The following is a 17,428-nucleotide window of genomic DNA, read 5'->3' as shown; positions in this document are numbered from 1 at the left end:
TACAATTTCCATACCCAGATGTGGCCCTCTGGTTTGCCCAAAAAGTTTGCCCACCCCTGTATTAGCACAGCATTGAAACTGTTAAAGAGCCATTCAAGTTAAAGAATCATTCAAGTAATGAAGCCATTTAACAGGCATTTGCCAACCCCTAGATATATACTGTCGGTTTCTGAATTTACTAACAAAAACCGTGCGCATTATTGTAATATTTACTCAGCACATGTTCGTGTACAGGACCTTAGTTTAAAATTTGCTTTTTTTCATTAGAAGATTGCTGAAGATTATAAAATCACATCTCTAAAAAATCCTTGCATAGATTTTTAGATGCACAATCTGAGTATTCATCTTTAGTCTTAAATGCTTGGATCTTCAGACATATAGTTTTAAAAATAAATCCTTCAAAAGACCGTCCTTATCTAAAAGACATATTTTAATTTTAATTACTATAGTTCAAAAAACTTGCTTCCAAAAATCTTCCTGTCCTTTCTGTCCATCCCTTTCTCCCTTCACCCCCCTGTTGAAGAGAGCCCTTAAAGGGACAACACCCCTTTCCTTCCAGATATCTGGACAAATAAGTTTCCCTTTCTTTACTTCTGACTATTTGATGCAGTAGTTTTAAGAGAACCTTCTAGCAAAATCGATACCTTAGTAAGATATAAAATCCTTTGTTATGCCTAAAATCTTTGGAAATATATTTTTTAAAGTTGGTGAAACTTCATAAACATGTCTATTTATTGTTATGGAGATCACACAAAGTAAATTAGTGTTCCCTTTTTCTAAAAGCAATGAATATTGTTATGAACACAATAAACCTCTGTGACTGATTAATTTAAAATAATGTCTTTGTTTTAGTGAGTTAAATATGTAGTAATCTGGAATGATTACTTTATGAAGGCTTAAGAGTACATTTAAAATATAAAATCAGCTTAGACATACTGATTAAGAAAATGTAAAACAGAGAAGAGCTGCATCATGTATTCCATAATATTTAATGTTGTATTTAGCAGGGCATGGTAATCATATGATTATACAGTAACTCCTTGCTTAACGTTGGAGTTATGTTCTTGAAAAATGCGACGTTAAGCAAAATGATGTTAAGCAAATCCATTTTCCCCATAAAAATTAATGTAAATGGAGGGGTTAGGTTCCAGGGAAATTTTTTTTGCCAGACAAAAGACATTATATACATATACCGTATAAGTTTTAAAAAAAATTAAACAAACAATTTAATGCAGGTATAAGTTTTAAACAAACAATTTAATACTGTACTCAGCAATGATGATTGTTAAGCTCGGCTGAGGTGGTGAAGTCAGAGGTGGAAGAGCGTGGATTGTCCGGCTGCTCCTCTTGCTGTTCTTCCTTAACTGTCACAACTCGAAAAAACATAGCTAGAGATGGTTGTTTTGCTTTCCTTTTTTTTTCTTGGTAAATTTCTTTATAGCAAGTCATTAGATGACCAACTCCCCTAATAACTTTGGAGCTGCGTTCCCTGTCAGGATCGTCATCACTAAGGATTTGCAAGCCAGCTTCAATCATTTGGAAAGCTTCAGAAAGCCGTTTGACAGTCAAATTTCGATGGGTTGGTTCTTCTTTTACTTCTTGGCCCTCGTCTTCCACTGCTCTCATCATGTCTAGTTGCATCAGATCTTCATTGGTTAGCTCTTCTCTGTGTGACTGCAGAAGTTGTGTAACGTCGGCTTCTTCCACCTCATCAAAACCCGCTTTCTTGGCCAAGCCGAGAATATCTTTCTTCATAGCGGGAACAACATCTTTAAATCCTTTTAAATCATTGACACATTCAGGCCACAACTTCCACCACACACCGTTCATGCATGCCTGAGTAACTTCAGCCCAGGACTCACCGATGTTATTGATGCACTTGAGGATGTTGTAGTCACGCCAAAATTGCCGAATTGTAGGCTTGCCTTCTCCATCAGTGCCTCTGATGAGCTGGTCGAAAGTACGGCGTAAATAATATGCCTTAAAGGCAGCAATGGCTCCTTGGTCCATGGGTTGGATGAGTGATGTGGTGTTCGGTGGCAGAAAGACAACTTTGACGTTTTCGCACAGGTAGTCCAGGTTGACTGGATGAGCTGGTGCATTATCAATAAGTAATAAAATCTTGAAATCAAGATTTTCCTTGGCACAATATTCCTTCCATGCAGGGACAGCATAGAGAGTCAGCCATTCTGAAAAAATAGCTCCAGTTATCCATGCCTTCTTATTGGATCTCCAAATGACCGGAAGGTGTTCCTTTGAAAGTCCCTTGAGAGCTCGTGGTGTTTCGAATTGGTATACAGTCAGCGGTTTCATCTTCATGTCTCCGGCAGCATTACCACCTAAAAGCAAGGTTAGGCGGTCTTTCGCTGCTTTAAATCCAGGCGCTGTCTTCTCCTCTCGGGAAATGTAAGTCCGTTCAGGCATCTTTTTCCAGTAGAGGCTCGTTTCATTGACATTGAAGACTTGCTTAGGTGAATAGCCACATTCCTCAATTATTTTCTTGAGATAGTCGGGGAATTTTTTAGCTGCTGCAGGATCGGTACTAGCCACCTCACTGGACATCTTCATGTTGTGCAGGTGGAAGCGCTTCTTGAACCGATCAAACCATCCCCGACTTGCCATGAACATCTCTGTCTGTGATCCTTCACCTTGGTCTCTCTTTAATTTGTCATACAAACTTTTTGCCTTAGCTTGTATCACAGGCAAACTTAGAGGTATGTTCCGCTGGTTTTGGTCCTCTATCCACACTGAGAGAAGACGCTCCATGTTTTCCATCAAACTACTTCTTGATCGACTTATTTTAGTAGCACTAAGCGGTGTTACACACCGAGCACTAGCCCTGATCTTGTCGGCATTACTCCGAATTGTTCTCACAGTGGTCGGAGTAAGACCTAGAGTGATGCCAATGTCTACCGCACGCTCACCTGCATCAAAATGCCTTAAAACGTCTAATTTAGTACCCAAACTAATGGTTTTCCTGGTTTTCTTACTGCTAGTAGTACTGCTACCACTAGGTACTCCACTATGACTTGCTCGGCGTTTTTGACTCATGATGCTGGGTGATACTCTACAGTACAATTACAACGAGCCCTCCACCATTACATTTAAAACAGACTTGCACAGGATCACTGGAACAATGTCCTATGTCAGCTTCTTGAGTTCCTTCTGTTTCTTGCTCACACACGTTAGCAGCAGCTCCCCTTTCCCCAAATCTCCCTGCAGTTACTCATCAGAGGATTCTCTGCAAATCTGCTTATGAACGTCTCCTAAAGCAACGTGTTGAGATCAGGTGGGATATTTCCCAGGGAATCCCTTGCTGCTAAATGATGAACTAGCACTGGGCTGAACCCTCAAGAGTTAACACAGTGTTGTCAATGTAGCCTCAAGCTCTACGAGGCAGCACAGATGGACGCAGGAGGGAGGAGACACAACAGACTCACGACAGTGGCTGCAAACACTTCCCTGCAGAAACTGAAGGTGATGATGAACCCACGCTATCCCGGCCTGCTGGAGAGCACCACACCCTTCTCCGGACGGCGCATGCACGTGCTACTCTTCACTCCCTTCAGCCTGGAGTGGTTGGGATCATGCAGCATCAATCAACTATTGAAAGGGAAAGAATTTGGAAAACCCATGTCATTCTTCATGGTAATCTGCTCCCCTACTGAAAGCTCTGTGGGTTTAGGCTAGGACTAGTTATGGAGTCAGTTTCACTTGCAGGTTCCTACTTTCACAGGAACCCTGCTGGAGGAGCAAAGGCCTGGCTTCCAGGGTGACCTGGAAAAACCAGCCCTGCTGTACCTCCCATAGTAAACCTGCACACAACACCGGGGCAGCACTGCAGCCAATGTAGCTGTGACTGTTGTAAAGAGCAGAAAAATAATGTTTGCTGCAGGGCTGCGTCCCTCCCTGCTGTGTGCAGGCAGGGGCAGAGACGTGCAGCTGGCATTGAAGGGAATGGCAAAGCTCCCATGCTTTTCACAGACTTTCATGGAAGCAGGGCCAGGTTCTGTGCATCCTTACACCGCATCTCCCACATGCTATAGTGAAGCAGGCGCTGGAAGAATATTAACTTTCTTTGGGCAGGCTGCCTTCCCACCCCCGTGTTCTTACCCCGTCCCATAAAGGGGGGAGGGGAACGATGGAATGTTGTGTCGGCAGATGCAGGACAGCAAGGCAGGGCTGCCACTGTACAGCCCCTGCAACTGTCTCTCTCTACCCCACCTACCTTGTTACGTACTGCCTGGCTCTTAGAAATACCACAGAGAAATCAGAACAGACTAAAACACAAAAACATGAGTCCTGGAGCCACTGTCACTAATTTCATCAAGCTTGATTGTGCACAGCCCTGAGGAACGACTCAGAGTGTCACCTGTGATGGCGGCTTTTATGCTGTGAATGCCTGTTCCATAGCAACTGGACTAAAGCCATCCCTTGCTTCACATGGGCCACCAAACATGGTAATGCCAGCTATAAGATGCTAAGACCTTTCAGTCATTCAGTGCCAGTCCGCACTAGATTTGAACTATTCTAGTCTATTCTATACAGTTTCTTATACCACACTCATCACTGAAGTACCTGTGATCCATAGAAGAAAAGCTCTGGTGCCCAGTTATCTATCTTCCAAATTCTAACTGTGTTGTAAAAAGAATTATATGTGATCACACTTACCCGAAATGCAAGGCTAACGTGGACAATAGATATTAACAGCTTTTTAAACAAGAATTGTCAAAAAATTCAGAGCCAGATTCTGCTCCTCTTATCTATCTATCTATCACACTTATATGGTCCTGATTACCATAGCACTTAAATAGCACCTCACATTCTTCAGTGTATTTATTGTTGCAATTGTGATGTAGAGAAGTGCTATAATCTCTCTTTTGCAGTCACACAGGCAGTTTGTGGCAGAGCAGGGAACAGGTCTTCCAAGTCCGAGGAGAACACCCTACCCATTGGATTACCCTTCCTTTCATTGAGTAGTACCTTGTTCCTTGAGTAGCCTGCAGTTTCCACGATATGCATCTGAGGAAGTGAGCTGTAGCTCACGAAAGCTTATGCTCTAATAAATTGGTTAGTCTCTAAGGTGCCACAAGTCCTCCTTTTCTTTTTGCGAATACAGACTAACACGGCTGCTACTCTGAAACCTGTCATTCAACAAGATGTTTCTCAATCTGAGAAGGTGAACAGATCCTGAACTAAAGGCTGGGCTATAACTATACATTGTTTTCAGCAGAAAAGTGATCATCGATAATGGTAATTATCAGATTACTCCTTAAAAAAAAAAAAAAAGTTATTGTGTTTCCCCTGTGCTTTCCTTTCTCATTACAGGTTTCAGAGTAGCAGCCGTGTGAGTCTGTATCCACAAAAAGAAAAGGAGTACTTGTGGAACCTTAGAGACTAATAAATTTATTTGAGCATAAGCTTTCGTGAGCTATAGCTCACTTCTCATTACAGTAACTCCTCAGTTAACGGTTAACATTTTGTTTCGTTGTTACATTGCTGATCAATTAGGGAACAGGCTCATTTAAAGTTGCGCAATGCTCCCTTATAACGTTGTTTGGCAGCTGCCTTCTTTTTCCACTGCTTGCAAGAAGTGCAGCCACTGGAGCTAGTTTGGAACTAGGGTGGGCCGGCAGCCCCACATCAGCTCCCCTAAGTTCCTTCTGCGCAGCCAGGCAGCAAGCTATCAATTGCTGGGTAGTTCAGCTGCCCCTCCCCCCTGCCATGTGCTACTCCTGCCCTCTGCCTTGGAGCTGCTCCCAGGAGCCTCCTGCTTGATGTGCGAGGGGGAGGGGACGAGGGGTGCTAAAGTCAGGGCGTCCCACACCTTCCCCCCCTCCCTCTCCCCAGCTCCTGTACCTTATCTCCACAGAGAGGGGGGCTCGGGGCTCACTACACCACACCACAGTGCTCAGAAAGGAGGGAGCTTCCGGGCAACAGCTGCTGTCTCAACTTGCTGATCTAGTTAAAAAGGCAGTGTACTTAGAGTGGGGTCAGCGTACTTAAAGGGGAAATGCATGTGTGTGTGTGTGTCTCTCTCTCTCTCTCTCACACACACACACACACTCTCTCTCTTTCTGCCATGCTGTGTCTCCTCCTCCATTCATGCTGCCTTGTAGAGTGTGAGGCTACATTAATAACAATGTGTTAACCCTTGAGGGCTCAGCCGAGTGCTAGATCATAATTTAGCAGTAAGGCATCCCCTGAGAAATATCCCACCCTCTGACTCCACCATCTCAACCAAGCTTCACAATCATCATTGCTGTGTACAGTATTAAATTGTTTTGTTTAAAATTTATACTGTGTATAAGTGTGTATATGTATTGTCTGGAAAAACACATTTCCCTGGAACCTAATCCCCCCTATTTACGTTAATTCTTATGGGGAAATTGGATTCGCTTAACATCATTTCGCTTAAAGTTTCATTTTTCAGGAACATAACTACCACATTAAGCAAGAAGTTACTGTATGTGGTTTTGTGCATTTTAGCTGCTAACCAGTGAATAGAAACCATCTGTGATGTGTACAACTTGATAACTACAGCAATAAATAGCATGAGGAGCTCTGCATTGAAATATACAGAGTACTTTTAAATTTTATAACAGAGATGGCAGGTCCTGGAACAGACAAGACTATTGATTTTTGTCCATGTCAGTAACGTTAATATGAAAAATGTATCATGATATTATAATTATTGTTCTATTCTCACTGACCATAGCTATCTAAAGAGTGCTGCTTGTTTGCCCGTGCCCATCCCCAGATTCCCCTGCCTTATAATTACGATTGTCAGACCTCTGGATCCAGCTGCCGCCTGAGATAATTATAGTAAAGATGGATGAACAAATATCCCAGTATAATTTGTCTTTTACAAACTAATGTAGATCAAACTCCACATTAAACAGAACCTATGATCACATTGCTTCACAGGCGGAGGCATGCTGTGTGTACTGGATGAAGAGTACCAGTTAACCTCCATCACAGCCCCAGCATATGCAATTGTATTTGATGAGGGTAGCTACCTGATGCCATTCAGCCCAAGACCCTGCAAGCCACCTCAGCCTCAAGTCAGGAAGATCACCAGACACAGAGAAACATGGAACCAGGTGAAAATAAATCTTACTCCATACTTGTTTACAATTTCTGCAAACAACTTGCAAAGGTAAGTAAGCAAAGGTCCACAGAGTTTGCCTGCTGGGAACTGTAAAATTTTGAAAATGAAAAATGATGTTCTGGAAAAGGAATTGAGCAAATAGGTGGCAGCATTTTCAGAGGACTCTGGGGAGGGACCTGGCCAAGTTAGGTGAATGGACAACATGATAGCAGATGCAATTAATGTTGGCAAAAGCAAGTCATTCACAGTGAAAGGAATTATTTGAACTACTCGCACATACCTTACTGGCTTCTTAATTAACTGTAACAATTCAGAAAAAGACCTGAGCCTCACTGTGAACAAACCAATGGAGACCTCTAGTCAATGTGCAGCAGCAATCAAAAAAGCAAATGCCTGTTAGGATGCAAATAGTGGAGAATAATATTGAAAATATTATAATGCCATTATCTAAATTAGTGGTACACTCCAACCTCAATCACTTGTTCATTTTCCTGGTCATCATATCTCAAAAAGGAGATAGCAGAAATACAGGAGAGTCACAGATAATGATGAGAATAGTCCAAGGCAGAGGAAAACATTCCTTCATCAAACACTTAGAAATATCATTAAACCAATATCACATTACTGAGTCCTGTCTTTAAATCACATATTCTTAATTGTTCAAAGCCAAGAGACCAGATCTAAAGACAGTATATCAGTCTGATTTTATGTATAAAAGGAATATGAGCATCAAGGAAAGGCAGATATATTCTCACTTATTTAAAAAAACTTCACCATGTTTTCATATTTTAACATTGTTTGCTCTAAGTTTTGTAATGCACTTAGTACCTGGGATACATGCAGGGAGGAAATTTAAATATATTTTTATTTTTAAAATTACCCTTTAAAAATAAATTATTACTTATTCTGCCTATATTTTTAAAGGACAGACATTCCGCAGACTGATTTGAACTTTAATGTTTTTTAAATCAACACTTTAAATCAGTCACTCTAATTTGAAAGCATTACATTATATTGTGAAAGTGTATTTGCAGGGGATTGGGGATGGAGTTTAAAAACAAGACATTGCAATGTTCATTGTACCAAACCGACCGCTCCACCATTAACACACCAGGGAACTAAGCATGTTGCTTTCAGCACATGCAGGCGGGATTGTAGCTCTGCTCCAGGCAGAAGGAATGTCTGAAAAGGGTTTGACACCACTCCACGATGCAGGGCGGCAATTACACTAAGGTAGGAGTCCCTGCAAGGTCCTTTTAATTGTACAATCCGACCACCGCTCCCTTTTCATCCCTGCCGAACATCTCTCTCTCACACACACACAGCACTCTCCCTCTCCCTCTCTCTCCCGCAATGCAATCAGCCGAGCCGGTCGGTGGCAATCACACCCATGCAGTCTCCTCCAGCCGCAGCTGGTGCTCAACTAGAGCATCCTAAGAGGCAGCACCACCCAGCTGGCTGCGTGCAGCTCAGGGCGCTGCAAGACCCCTCCTACGCCGCGCGGCAGCCGGGGCACGGCTTCTCCGGGGATGCGGAAAGGGCAGGGGCTCCGCTAGGCAGAGCGCGCGGAGATGGACCGCACCGGTGCCTGTGTGTCTCTGCGGGAGGCTGGCGGAGATGCATCCCTGCCCGGGAGGGGGAGGCAGCGTGCCCGCGGCACTGGGCAAGGGATCGCGGGCTTACCCCTCTGCAAGGTCTCTGCCTGCCTGTCACCGGGTGTGCAGCCAGCCGTCAGTCCGTCTGCCCGAGCCGCGGAGCCAGCCCTCCCCAAAACAGCGCTGTCAACAGGCAGGTCACTCCCCAGCTCGGCGGCTGCGCAACCTCAATCCCAGCGCCGAGTGCTGAGCACGCTGGGACTCGTAGTTCGGGCAGGGAGAGGATGCTCCGAGAAGTCCAGGGGGTCCTAGTATTAGGGGTCTAGCCCACCTCCAGCCTCCCTGCTCCTTCGAGCCCCAGGCAGCATCCCCCTCCCTCCACCACCACCGGACCAGGGACCTTCCCCACCACCCCCATGTGTATCCCCTCTCCCTCCACCACCACCGGACCAGGGACCTTCCCCACCACCCCCATGTGTATCCCCTTTCCCTCCACCTCCACCGGACCAGGGACATTCCCCACCACCCCCATGTGTATCCCCTCTCCCTCCACCACCACAGGACCGGGGTCCTTCCCCACCACCCCCATGTGTATCCCCTTTCCCTCCACCTCCACAGGACCAGGGACCTTCCCCACCACCCCCATGTGTATCCCCTCTCCCTCCACCACCACAGGACCAGGGACCTTCCCCACCACCCCCATGTGTATCCCCTCTCCCTCCACCACCACAGGACCAGGGACCCTCCCCACCACCTCCATGTGTATCCCCCCTCCCTCCACCACCACCGGACCAGGGACCTTCCCCACCACCCCCATGTGTATCCCCTCTCCCTCCACCACCACCGAGCCGGGGTCCTTCCCCACCACCCGCATGTGTATCCCCTCTCCCTCCACCACCACAGGACCAGGGACCCTCCCCACCACCCTCATGTGTATCCCCCCTCCCTCCACCACCACCGGACCAGGGACCTTCCCCACCACCCCCATGTGTATCCCCTCTCCCTCCACCACCACCGGACCGAGGTCCTTCCCCACCACCCGTATGTGTATCCCCTTTCCCTCCACCTCCACAGGACCAGGGACCTTCCCCACCACCCCCATGTGTATCCCCTTTCCCTCCACCACCACCGGACCAGGGACCTTCCCCACCACCCCCATGTGTATCCCCTCTCCCTCCACCACCACCGGACCAGGGACCTTCCCCACCACCCCCATGTGTATCCCCTTTCCCTCCACCTCCACAGGACCAGGGACCTTCCCCACCACCCCCATGTGTATCCCCTCTCCCTCCACCACCACCGGACCAGGGACCTTCCCCACCACCCCCATGTGTATCCCCTCTCCCTCCACCACCACCGGACCAGGGACCTTCCCCACCACCCCCATGTGTATCCCCTTTCCCTCCACCTCCACAGGACCAGGGACCTTCCCCACCACCCCCATGTGTATCCCCTCTCCCTCCACCACCACCGGACCAGGGACCTTCCCCACCACCCCCATGTGTATCCCCGCTCCCTCCACCACCACCGGACCAGGGACCTTCCCCACCACCCCCATGTGTATCCCCTCTCCCTCCACCACCACCGGACCAGGGACCTTCCCCACCACCCCCATGTGTATCCCCTCTCCCTCCACCACCACCGGACCAGGGACCTTCCCCACCACCCCCATGTGTATCCCCTCTCCCTCCACCACCACCGAGCCGGGGTCCTTCCCCACCACCCGCATGTGTATCCCCTTTCCCTCCACCTCCACAGGACCAGGGACCTTCCCCACCACCCCCATGTGTATCCCCTCTCCCTCCACCACCACAGGACCAGGGACCTTCCCCACCACCCCCATGTGTATCCCCTCTCCCTCCACCACCACAGGACCAGGGACCCTCCCCACCACCCCCATGTGTATCCCCTCTCCCTCCACCACCACAGGACCAGGGACCCTCCCCACCACCCCCATGTGTATCCCCCCTCCCTCCACCACCACCGGACCAGGGACCTTCCCCACCACCCCCATGTGTATCCCCTCTCCCTCCACCACCACAGGACCAGGGACCTTCCCCACCATCCCCATGTGTATCCCCTCTCCCTCCACCACCACAGGACCAGGGACCCTCCCCACCACTCCCATATATATCCCCCTCCCTCTACCACCACCACCGGACCGGGGTCCTTCCCCACCACCCGCATGTGTATCCCCTCTCCCTCCACCTCCACAGGACCAGGGACCTTCCTCTCCACTCCCATGTATATCCCCCTCCCTCCACCACCACCCGACCGGGGTCCTTCCCCACCACCTGCATGTGTATCCCCTTTCCCTCCACCTCCACAGGACCAGGGACCCTCCCCACAACCCCATGCTACACCCCACTCCACTCTTTCCCCAGATCAGGAGATCTGTCTCTCTTCCCCTTCCGCCCCATGCAGTATCTTCCTCTTCTTTCAACAGCCAGGCTAGTCTCCTGGGTCCAATCTTCTTTTACCCTTCCTACAGAATCCCCTTCTCTGACAAGATTTCAAACTAGGATTGCTATTGAATATAGTATGGATTGGATGGTCACACTTGCACATGCATATTGCCCCTGCGTGGAAGCTGTAATTGCAAATGGCCAGTTATACACCTGATTGTGCCATCAGTGCATTTCCAAACACACAGTCCGGGCACTGTGCACAGAAATTCCAGGTGCATATTTTCCCACGTGCAGTTAACAGCTGGCTTGGCTTGACACACACAAATTTTATCAGAATTAAAATATCCTCCTACCCAGCTTCAAGGACAGTCTCCTTGGCTTATTGCACACCTGGCTAAACAAAAAAAAAGTCTTGCCTGCTTCTGGGAGCTACCAAAGCCTGAGGTGATGGACTGCCACAGAGAGTGAATTCCAGAGGTGTGGGTGCTCCACAGAGAAAGCTCGGCCTCTGCTCCTCCAGAGCTGAATTTTAAAACCTGACTGCAAAATCGGTTTAATAGACTGTAACCAGAAATGCAGAACACGGAGTGGAAGCAAAGCAATCTCTGAATGACTGGTTCCCATCCATTTAAGACTTTGTAGAGCATAAGGAACACCTTGAAATCAAATATTTTAGGTTTACCCTCTAAATTTTGGGTTTACCCTCCAAAGTGGTGTGTGCACTTGAGTAACTGGGTAGTTCCTTAGCTAAGCCTTCCTGAGCAGAGCTGATCTCAGCACCTCTGTGTAGCTGCAGCTGGGTGTGTCCCTACCTGTATGTATGCTGGAGGAGGCTTTAGAGCCTGTCACAGCAGTACAGTATAAAGAGAGCCCAGGTGGGCTCAGTGGTACCCCAGTTCCAGGTGGCACACTGGGGGAACCCATTATTGTATACTACATGGAAGCCGAGTGTAATTCAAGAGTAAGTCATAAAGTATAAAAAAGCTGAAAATGACTGGGAACTTAAAAATTGGACAGTAACTTACCGTGAATCCCCATGATGATTGAACCTGGTGGTATTTAAAAAAAAAGAGCTCTCAGCCATACTTGTAGCTGTTTCCATTGTTCCACAATGAGTCAGACGTTCTAGGTTTCAGAGTAACACCCAGAATAACAATCCTGGAATCTTATTATATAGATCTCTTATTTTAATATTATATATTACATTTAATAGTTTATATTATATATACTGTTTTGACATTGTTTACAAAAGTCTCAATATTATTGAAACAAAACATTTTGTTGTTTCCAAATTAATTATTTATTCCAGAATTTCTATTCTATTTTGACTTTTTGTTTTGATTAAACGGAAAACAAATTTCAAAATGTTGTAATTTCCCATGGGAACAAAATTCTGTTCTCTAAGCAGAGACACTAGCACTTGCATTCATGAAAAAGTAAGATAGCCCTGGGTCTTCATATTGATAGCTTTGCAGACCACAGGGCTTTGTTGTCTTCTCAATGGCTGTCCATGCACATTGAACAAGAGGGGTGATAGAATGAAACCCTGCAAGAACATGTGTATACAAGTTCTTGGGATGGAAAAGTAAACATTTGTTACTACCTTTTGGGAACTTTCAGAGAAAAAAGAATTTACCAACATGAAGGTTGCTCCATTCACTCTCACAACCAAACCAATTAAATCTCATTATCAAACTCAGCTCTTACAGTAAGTAAAACCAGAACAAACACTTTGCCAGTGCCCATTGCTAGAACATTGACCAAACCATAGACAACAAAGTTATCTCCACATGAGGATCACACCTAAAACAGACTGGTAAATATCAAGGATACCTGTGGAATCAACTTCCCTGGTATTTATGTGTAATAAGGCATGTAGTCATTTACTTAAATAATATGAATATTTACAGTGTAATGTTATGAATGTCCTAACTATGATGGGGACACTGGAAAGTGTCTTCACACAACCCATCCTTTCATCACTCATAAATATCAATGGTTATCAGAAGAATCAGCCATTGTGTACTTTCTATGTACAATGCACATAAAATTATAAAATAATCTGCTTTTAGTAAATAAATATAGATCTAACATAGTAATAAAACTATTTTGGAACATCTTTGGTTAATGTCTAGCTCTTATGAAGGCTGTTTTATTAATGGTTAGCGGGAGCCAGTAAGGGCAGAGCAGTTTGAGCCACAGGACCAATCATTAAGATGTCCATGTGCTTCATGACAATCTAGCTGGAAAGCTGGATAAAAAAGCAGGCCCTGACTTCACCTCACTGAAAAGCAAATGCTGGATCTGAGCTTAATTTTCCTGTGGGAATAAAAAATGCAATTTTGAAATGTAACAGCCTTAGCTTCACTGCATACACTCAAAGATTTCAGGCACAAGTGGCAGGACCTTTGGTAGGAAGAAAAGCGAAAACTCACTGATGACAGTGACAGAAGTGGGCTACCTTGGGCGCTTCAGTCACTCTGGTTGGGAAATACTAGTATACCCAATAACACAGTGTACAGAGACAGCCACTTCCTCAAAACTCCCAAACTTCAGATGAAATGAGACTCAGATCGTACTAAACGACTCCAACATTTCCCATAAGATATGGGCCAAAACCAGAGCCATTTATCCAACATCTCTCCTTTCTCCCTGTCTTGAACAGCTTGGATAAAATGGGAAGAAGATCTGAGCACCCTTAGTCTTTATCTGTGTACAGTACTAAAGTCAATGAGGAAAAGCAAATTCAAATTCCTTTGAAACGAACCATTCTATAAATAAGATCTAAGATGATGATTGTCAGTGAATTTTGGATTAGGTTTTGAGTTGATGCAGGATTGCAAGCATGTGCTAGCTAAGGTCATAGTTGGGGCCAGTTTAGGTGTATCTTTGGGACCAGTTTGTGGGCTTTTGTTAGCCATAGGGTTGTGGCTGGGTTTTTTCACTATGGATAAGGTTTTCACTAGGGTTAATCTTGGGGCTGGAGGGACTGGGTGGAGGGAATTGTGAATACACAGAGGTTAAGGACCTGGCTATAGGTTGGGAGCAAACTGGACACAGAACTCCAAAATCAAAGACTGGCCTTGCTAAATCCAGAATGACATCATGCTTATTCAAATACTGATAAGCGAAAATATGAAGTGTCAACAAAGAAGCAAAGTTAACTTTGTGCATTTGTTCTCTGATAAACTGCTTGAAGTTTTCAACTCTGCCCAAAGTCTTTAGTCCCACCTTAAAATATTTTTGACAGATTGAAACTGTATCTCTTCATTTGTACATAGAGATACCCTCCCATAGTGATTTTTCCTTTCCTTTTTGTTTTGTTTTTGCCAATAAATTACTTTTGTATCCTTCCTGTTACAGATCTGACAATCTAGGGCCTCTTTGCAGTCTGTGTGATTTGGCTGGAGACAGTATTATTTCCCTCCCTTTGGCTATGAATTTTTGTCAATTGTTTCTTTTACATCACAAACAGAATTTTCAATAAAACATTTAGAAACATGAAAACCAATCCTAATCTCAAAAATAAAATGATACACAAAAGAGTGTATCAAAACCTCCAACACAACCTCCCTTGGAAGCCTATTTCAGAGCTTGACTACCCTTATAGTTAGGAAGTTTTTTCCTAATATCTAATCTAAATCTCTTTTGCTGCAGATCAAGTTCATTATTTCTTGTTCTACCTTCAGTGGACATGGAGAACAATTGATCCCCGTCCTCTTTATAACAACCCGTAACATATTGGAAGAGGTTATCAGATTCCTCCCTCCCCACCCCCGTCGTCTCTTCTCAGGACTAAACATGCCCAGTTTTTTTAACTTTTCCTCATAGGTCAGGTTTCCTAAACCTTTTATCATTTTTGTTGCTGTCCTCTGGACTCTAGCAACTTATCCACATCTTTCCTGAAGTGTGGCACCCAGAACTGGACACAATACTCCAGCTGAGGCCTCACCAGTGCCAAGTAGAGTGGGACAGTTACCATCCACATCCTACATACAACAGTCCTCTTAATACAGTCCAGACTGATGTTAGCCTTTTTTGTAACCGTTGACTCATATTCACTTTGCGATCCACTATTACCCCAGGATCCTTTTCAGCAGTACCATCTAGCCAGTTATTCCCTATTTTGTAGTTGTGCCTTTGATTTTTCCTTCCTAACTGTAGTACTTTGCACTTGTCTTTATTAAATTTTATTTTGTTTATTTCCGACTAATTCTCTAATTTGTCAAAGTTGTTTTGAATTCTAATCCTGACTTCCAAAGTGCTTGTAACCCCTCGCAGCTTGCTGTCATCTGCAAATTTTATAAGCAGTCTTTCAACTCCATTTTCCAAGTCATGAATGAAAATATTGAGTAGTGCTGGACCTCTGCAGGATCACCCTAGATACAGCTTCCCAGTTTGACAGTGAATCACTGGTAGCAACTCTTTGAGTACAGTCTTTACCCATTTGTGCATCCACCTTATAGTAATTTCATCTCGATCTTATTTCCCTTGTTTGTATTATGACCTACAGGTCTCAAATGTGGGTCTGGAGAGTTTCTAGGAGCAGGCAGCAATGATACTCCAACTCTCCATCTGGAAGTCTGCTGATACTTGCTTACCTGGGATTCTTGAAGCCCAACACCAGTTTGATTCTCTGCCCCTGAAGTCCTATTGGTGGAGTCCCAGAGTAGCTGATTGGCCTGTTGGCCCTACTTAAGCCAGCAGCAGGAATGGGAAGCTGTCTGTACAAGTGAGCTTCACCCTTTCCAGGGCTGTGTGACTTGTGCTTCCTGCTCCTCTGGCTTGATTTCCTGGCATCTGATTTGTGGTTCTGATCTCCTGGTATGCTGACTCCTGTCTTGTGACTGTGGACTCTGTTTCTGACTACTAGCTCTGGCTACTCATGACCTGTGATAGTTTGCTCACATGGATGTCACATGGAACTGTGTTGAAAGCCTTACTAAAATCAAGATATCACATCTACTGCCTCTTCTCTATCCTCTAGGCCAGTAACCCTGTTAAAGAAGGAAATTAAATTGGTTTGGCATGATGTGTTCTTGACAAAACCATGACGGTCATTTCTTATAACCCTATCATCCTGTAGGTGATTGTTAAATAATTTGTTACAGTATCTTTCCAGGTACTGAAGTTTGACTGATCTATAATTCCAGAGTCCTTTTTCTCCCCCTTTTAAACATAAGTACTAATTTTCCCTTCTCTAGTTCTCTGGGACCTAATCTGTCCTCCAGGACTTCTTGAAGTTAATTGCTAATGGTTCCAAGATTGCTTCAGCCAGTTCCTTAAGTATCCCTAAATATCAAACATAACATTCTAAGAGAATATGGCCTGTATATCAAGAAATCCAGGGCTAAACTGTTTTCAATAGCAGATTCTTCACTAACACATGAAACTGATCTCAGCCTGAGCTTAGCACCTTTCAGAAAAGGTTGTAAGGCACGTCTATTTGTCCAGCTCTTCTTTCTACACATACCTAGTCTACCGACAATATCCGTCCTGTCTTTATCCTTTTAAAGCCATGATGCTTACGGGAGTCATTGTGTATTAGTTCCCTATAAATGGAAATTGGTTTTGCCTTAGTTTCAACTATACACATTGAACCCAGATGCAACAGATCAGTTCCACATAAATGCCTGTAATAAATAAATAACTTATTTAGCTCAGGCTTTGCATATTCCTTTTATTTCTATGGGCTGTATAATGCTATGAATGAAAGTGTGACTGTATTGTACAGTATCTGCTGTTTGTCTTTGTGTGCATACAAATCATTTCAGAGAGGGTACAAATCCTAGTACTGTGCAGACCTCCTCTGTGCTATGCTTTCCACACAGACATATAATAGTCTTTAAAATATCGTTTATTTCAACCATTGAAAAAGAAATTACACTAATCCCTTTAAGGGCATTATATTTGACCTCTGACACATACGTTAGGCTGTCAGTTTGGAAGAGGCCCTCATTCTAAAGACTGAAGGATTATAATCTATTGCTAAACATTTGTGGGAGTACTCTTGTGGTTATAAAAGTCTCTTCACTCACCCTTAGGCTGGGTGCCAGAACTACTGAGTTTTGCTCTGTGGGTCTCTCAGCCTAAGCATTCACAAGTGAAACTCACAGCTATTATAAAACCCAGTCAGATCACTAGCTGAACTCTCTTAACCTCATAGCTGTCTACACAAAGGGTGTTTCATACTGTGAAACAAAGCACCGTTAGATTGTTCCATTTTACATATTCAACTGTTCCATTTTAAATTCACACCAAGGGGAAGAAATAACCGTAATTTAATAAAATAAAATGGGTAAAATTCAGCTCTT

General features: G+C 44.8%; 1 protein-coding gene and 1 pseudogene across 8 annotated transcripts in view; both read right to left on the bottom strand.

Annotated features, from left to right (window-relative positions):
• The window catches only part of LOC311527588 (tropomodulin-2), an 80,325-nt gene extending 71,405 nt beyond the window's left edge, over nucleotides 1-8,920 (bottom strand). For 4 of the 7 annotated variants that reach the window (XR_014713378.1, XM_084641737.1, XM_084641739.1 and 1 more), the window contains exon 1: nucleotides 8,795-8,920. The gene's annotated coding sequence lies outside the window, so the exon portion shown is untranslated. Of the gene's footprint in view, nucleotides 1-7,391; nucleotides 7,505-8,794 lie in introns of all 7 variants that reach the window. The other 3 variants (XM_084641736.1, XM_084641740.1, XM_084641738.1) reach the window with 2 other exon arrangements.
• On the bottom strand, nucleotides 986-6,070 carry LOC311527586 (tigger transposable element-derived protein 1 pseudogene; annotated as a pseudogene). Its single transcript, XR_014714733.1, has 2 exons — nucleotides 5,860-6,070; nucleotides 986-3,603 (listed from the first exon to the last, which is right to left on the bottom strand). The product of XR_014714733.1 is annotated as a tigger transposable element-derived protein 1 pseudogene (transcript).
• Nucleotides 8,921-17,428: the final 8,508 nt, after the last annotated feature.

Source organism: Lepidochelys olivacea (assembly GCF_965140295.1).
Source record: "Lepidochelys olivacea isolate rLepOli2 genome assembly, chromosome: 10".
NCBI lineage: Eukaryota > Metazoa > Chordata > Testudines > Cheloniidae > Lepidochelys > Lepidochelys olivacea.
The sequence above is the reverse complement of the archived record's forward strand: the minus strand, read 5'-3'. Positions and strand labels throughout refer to the sequence as shown.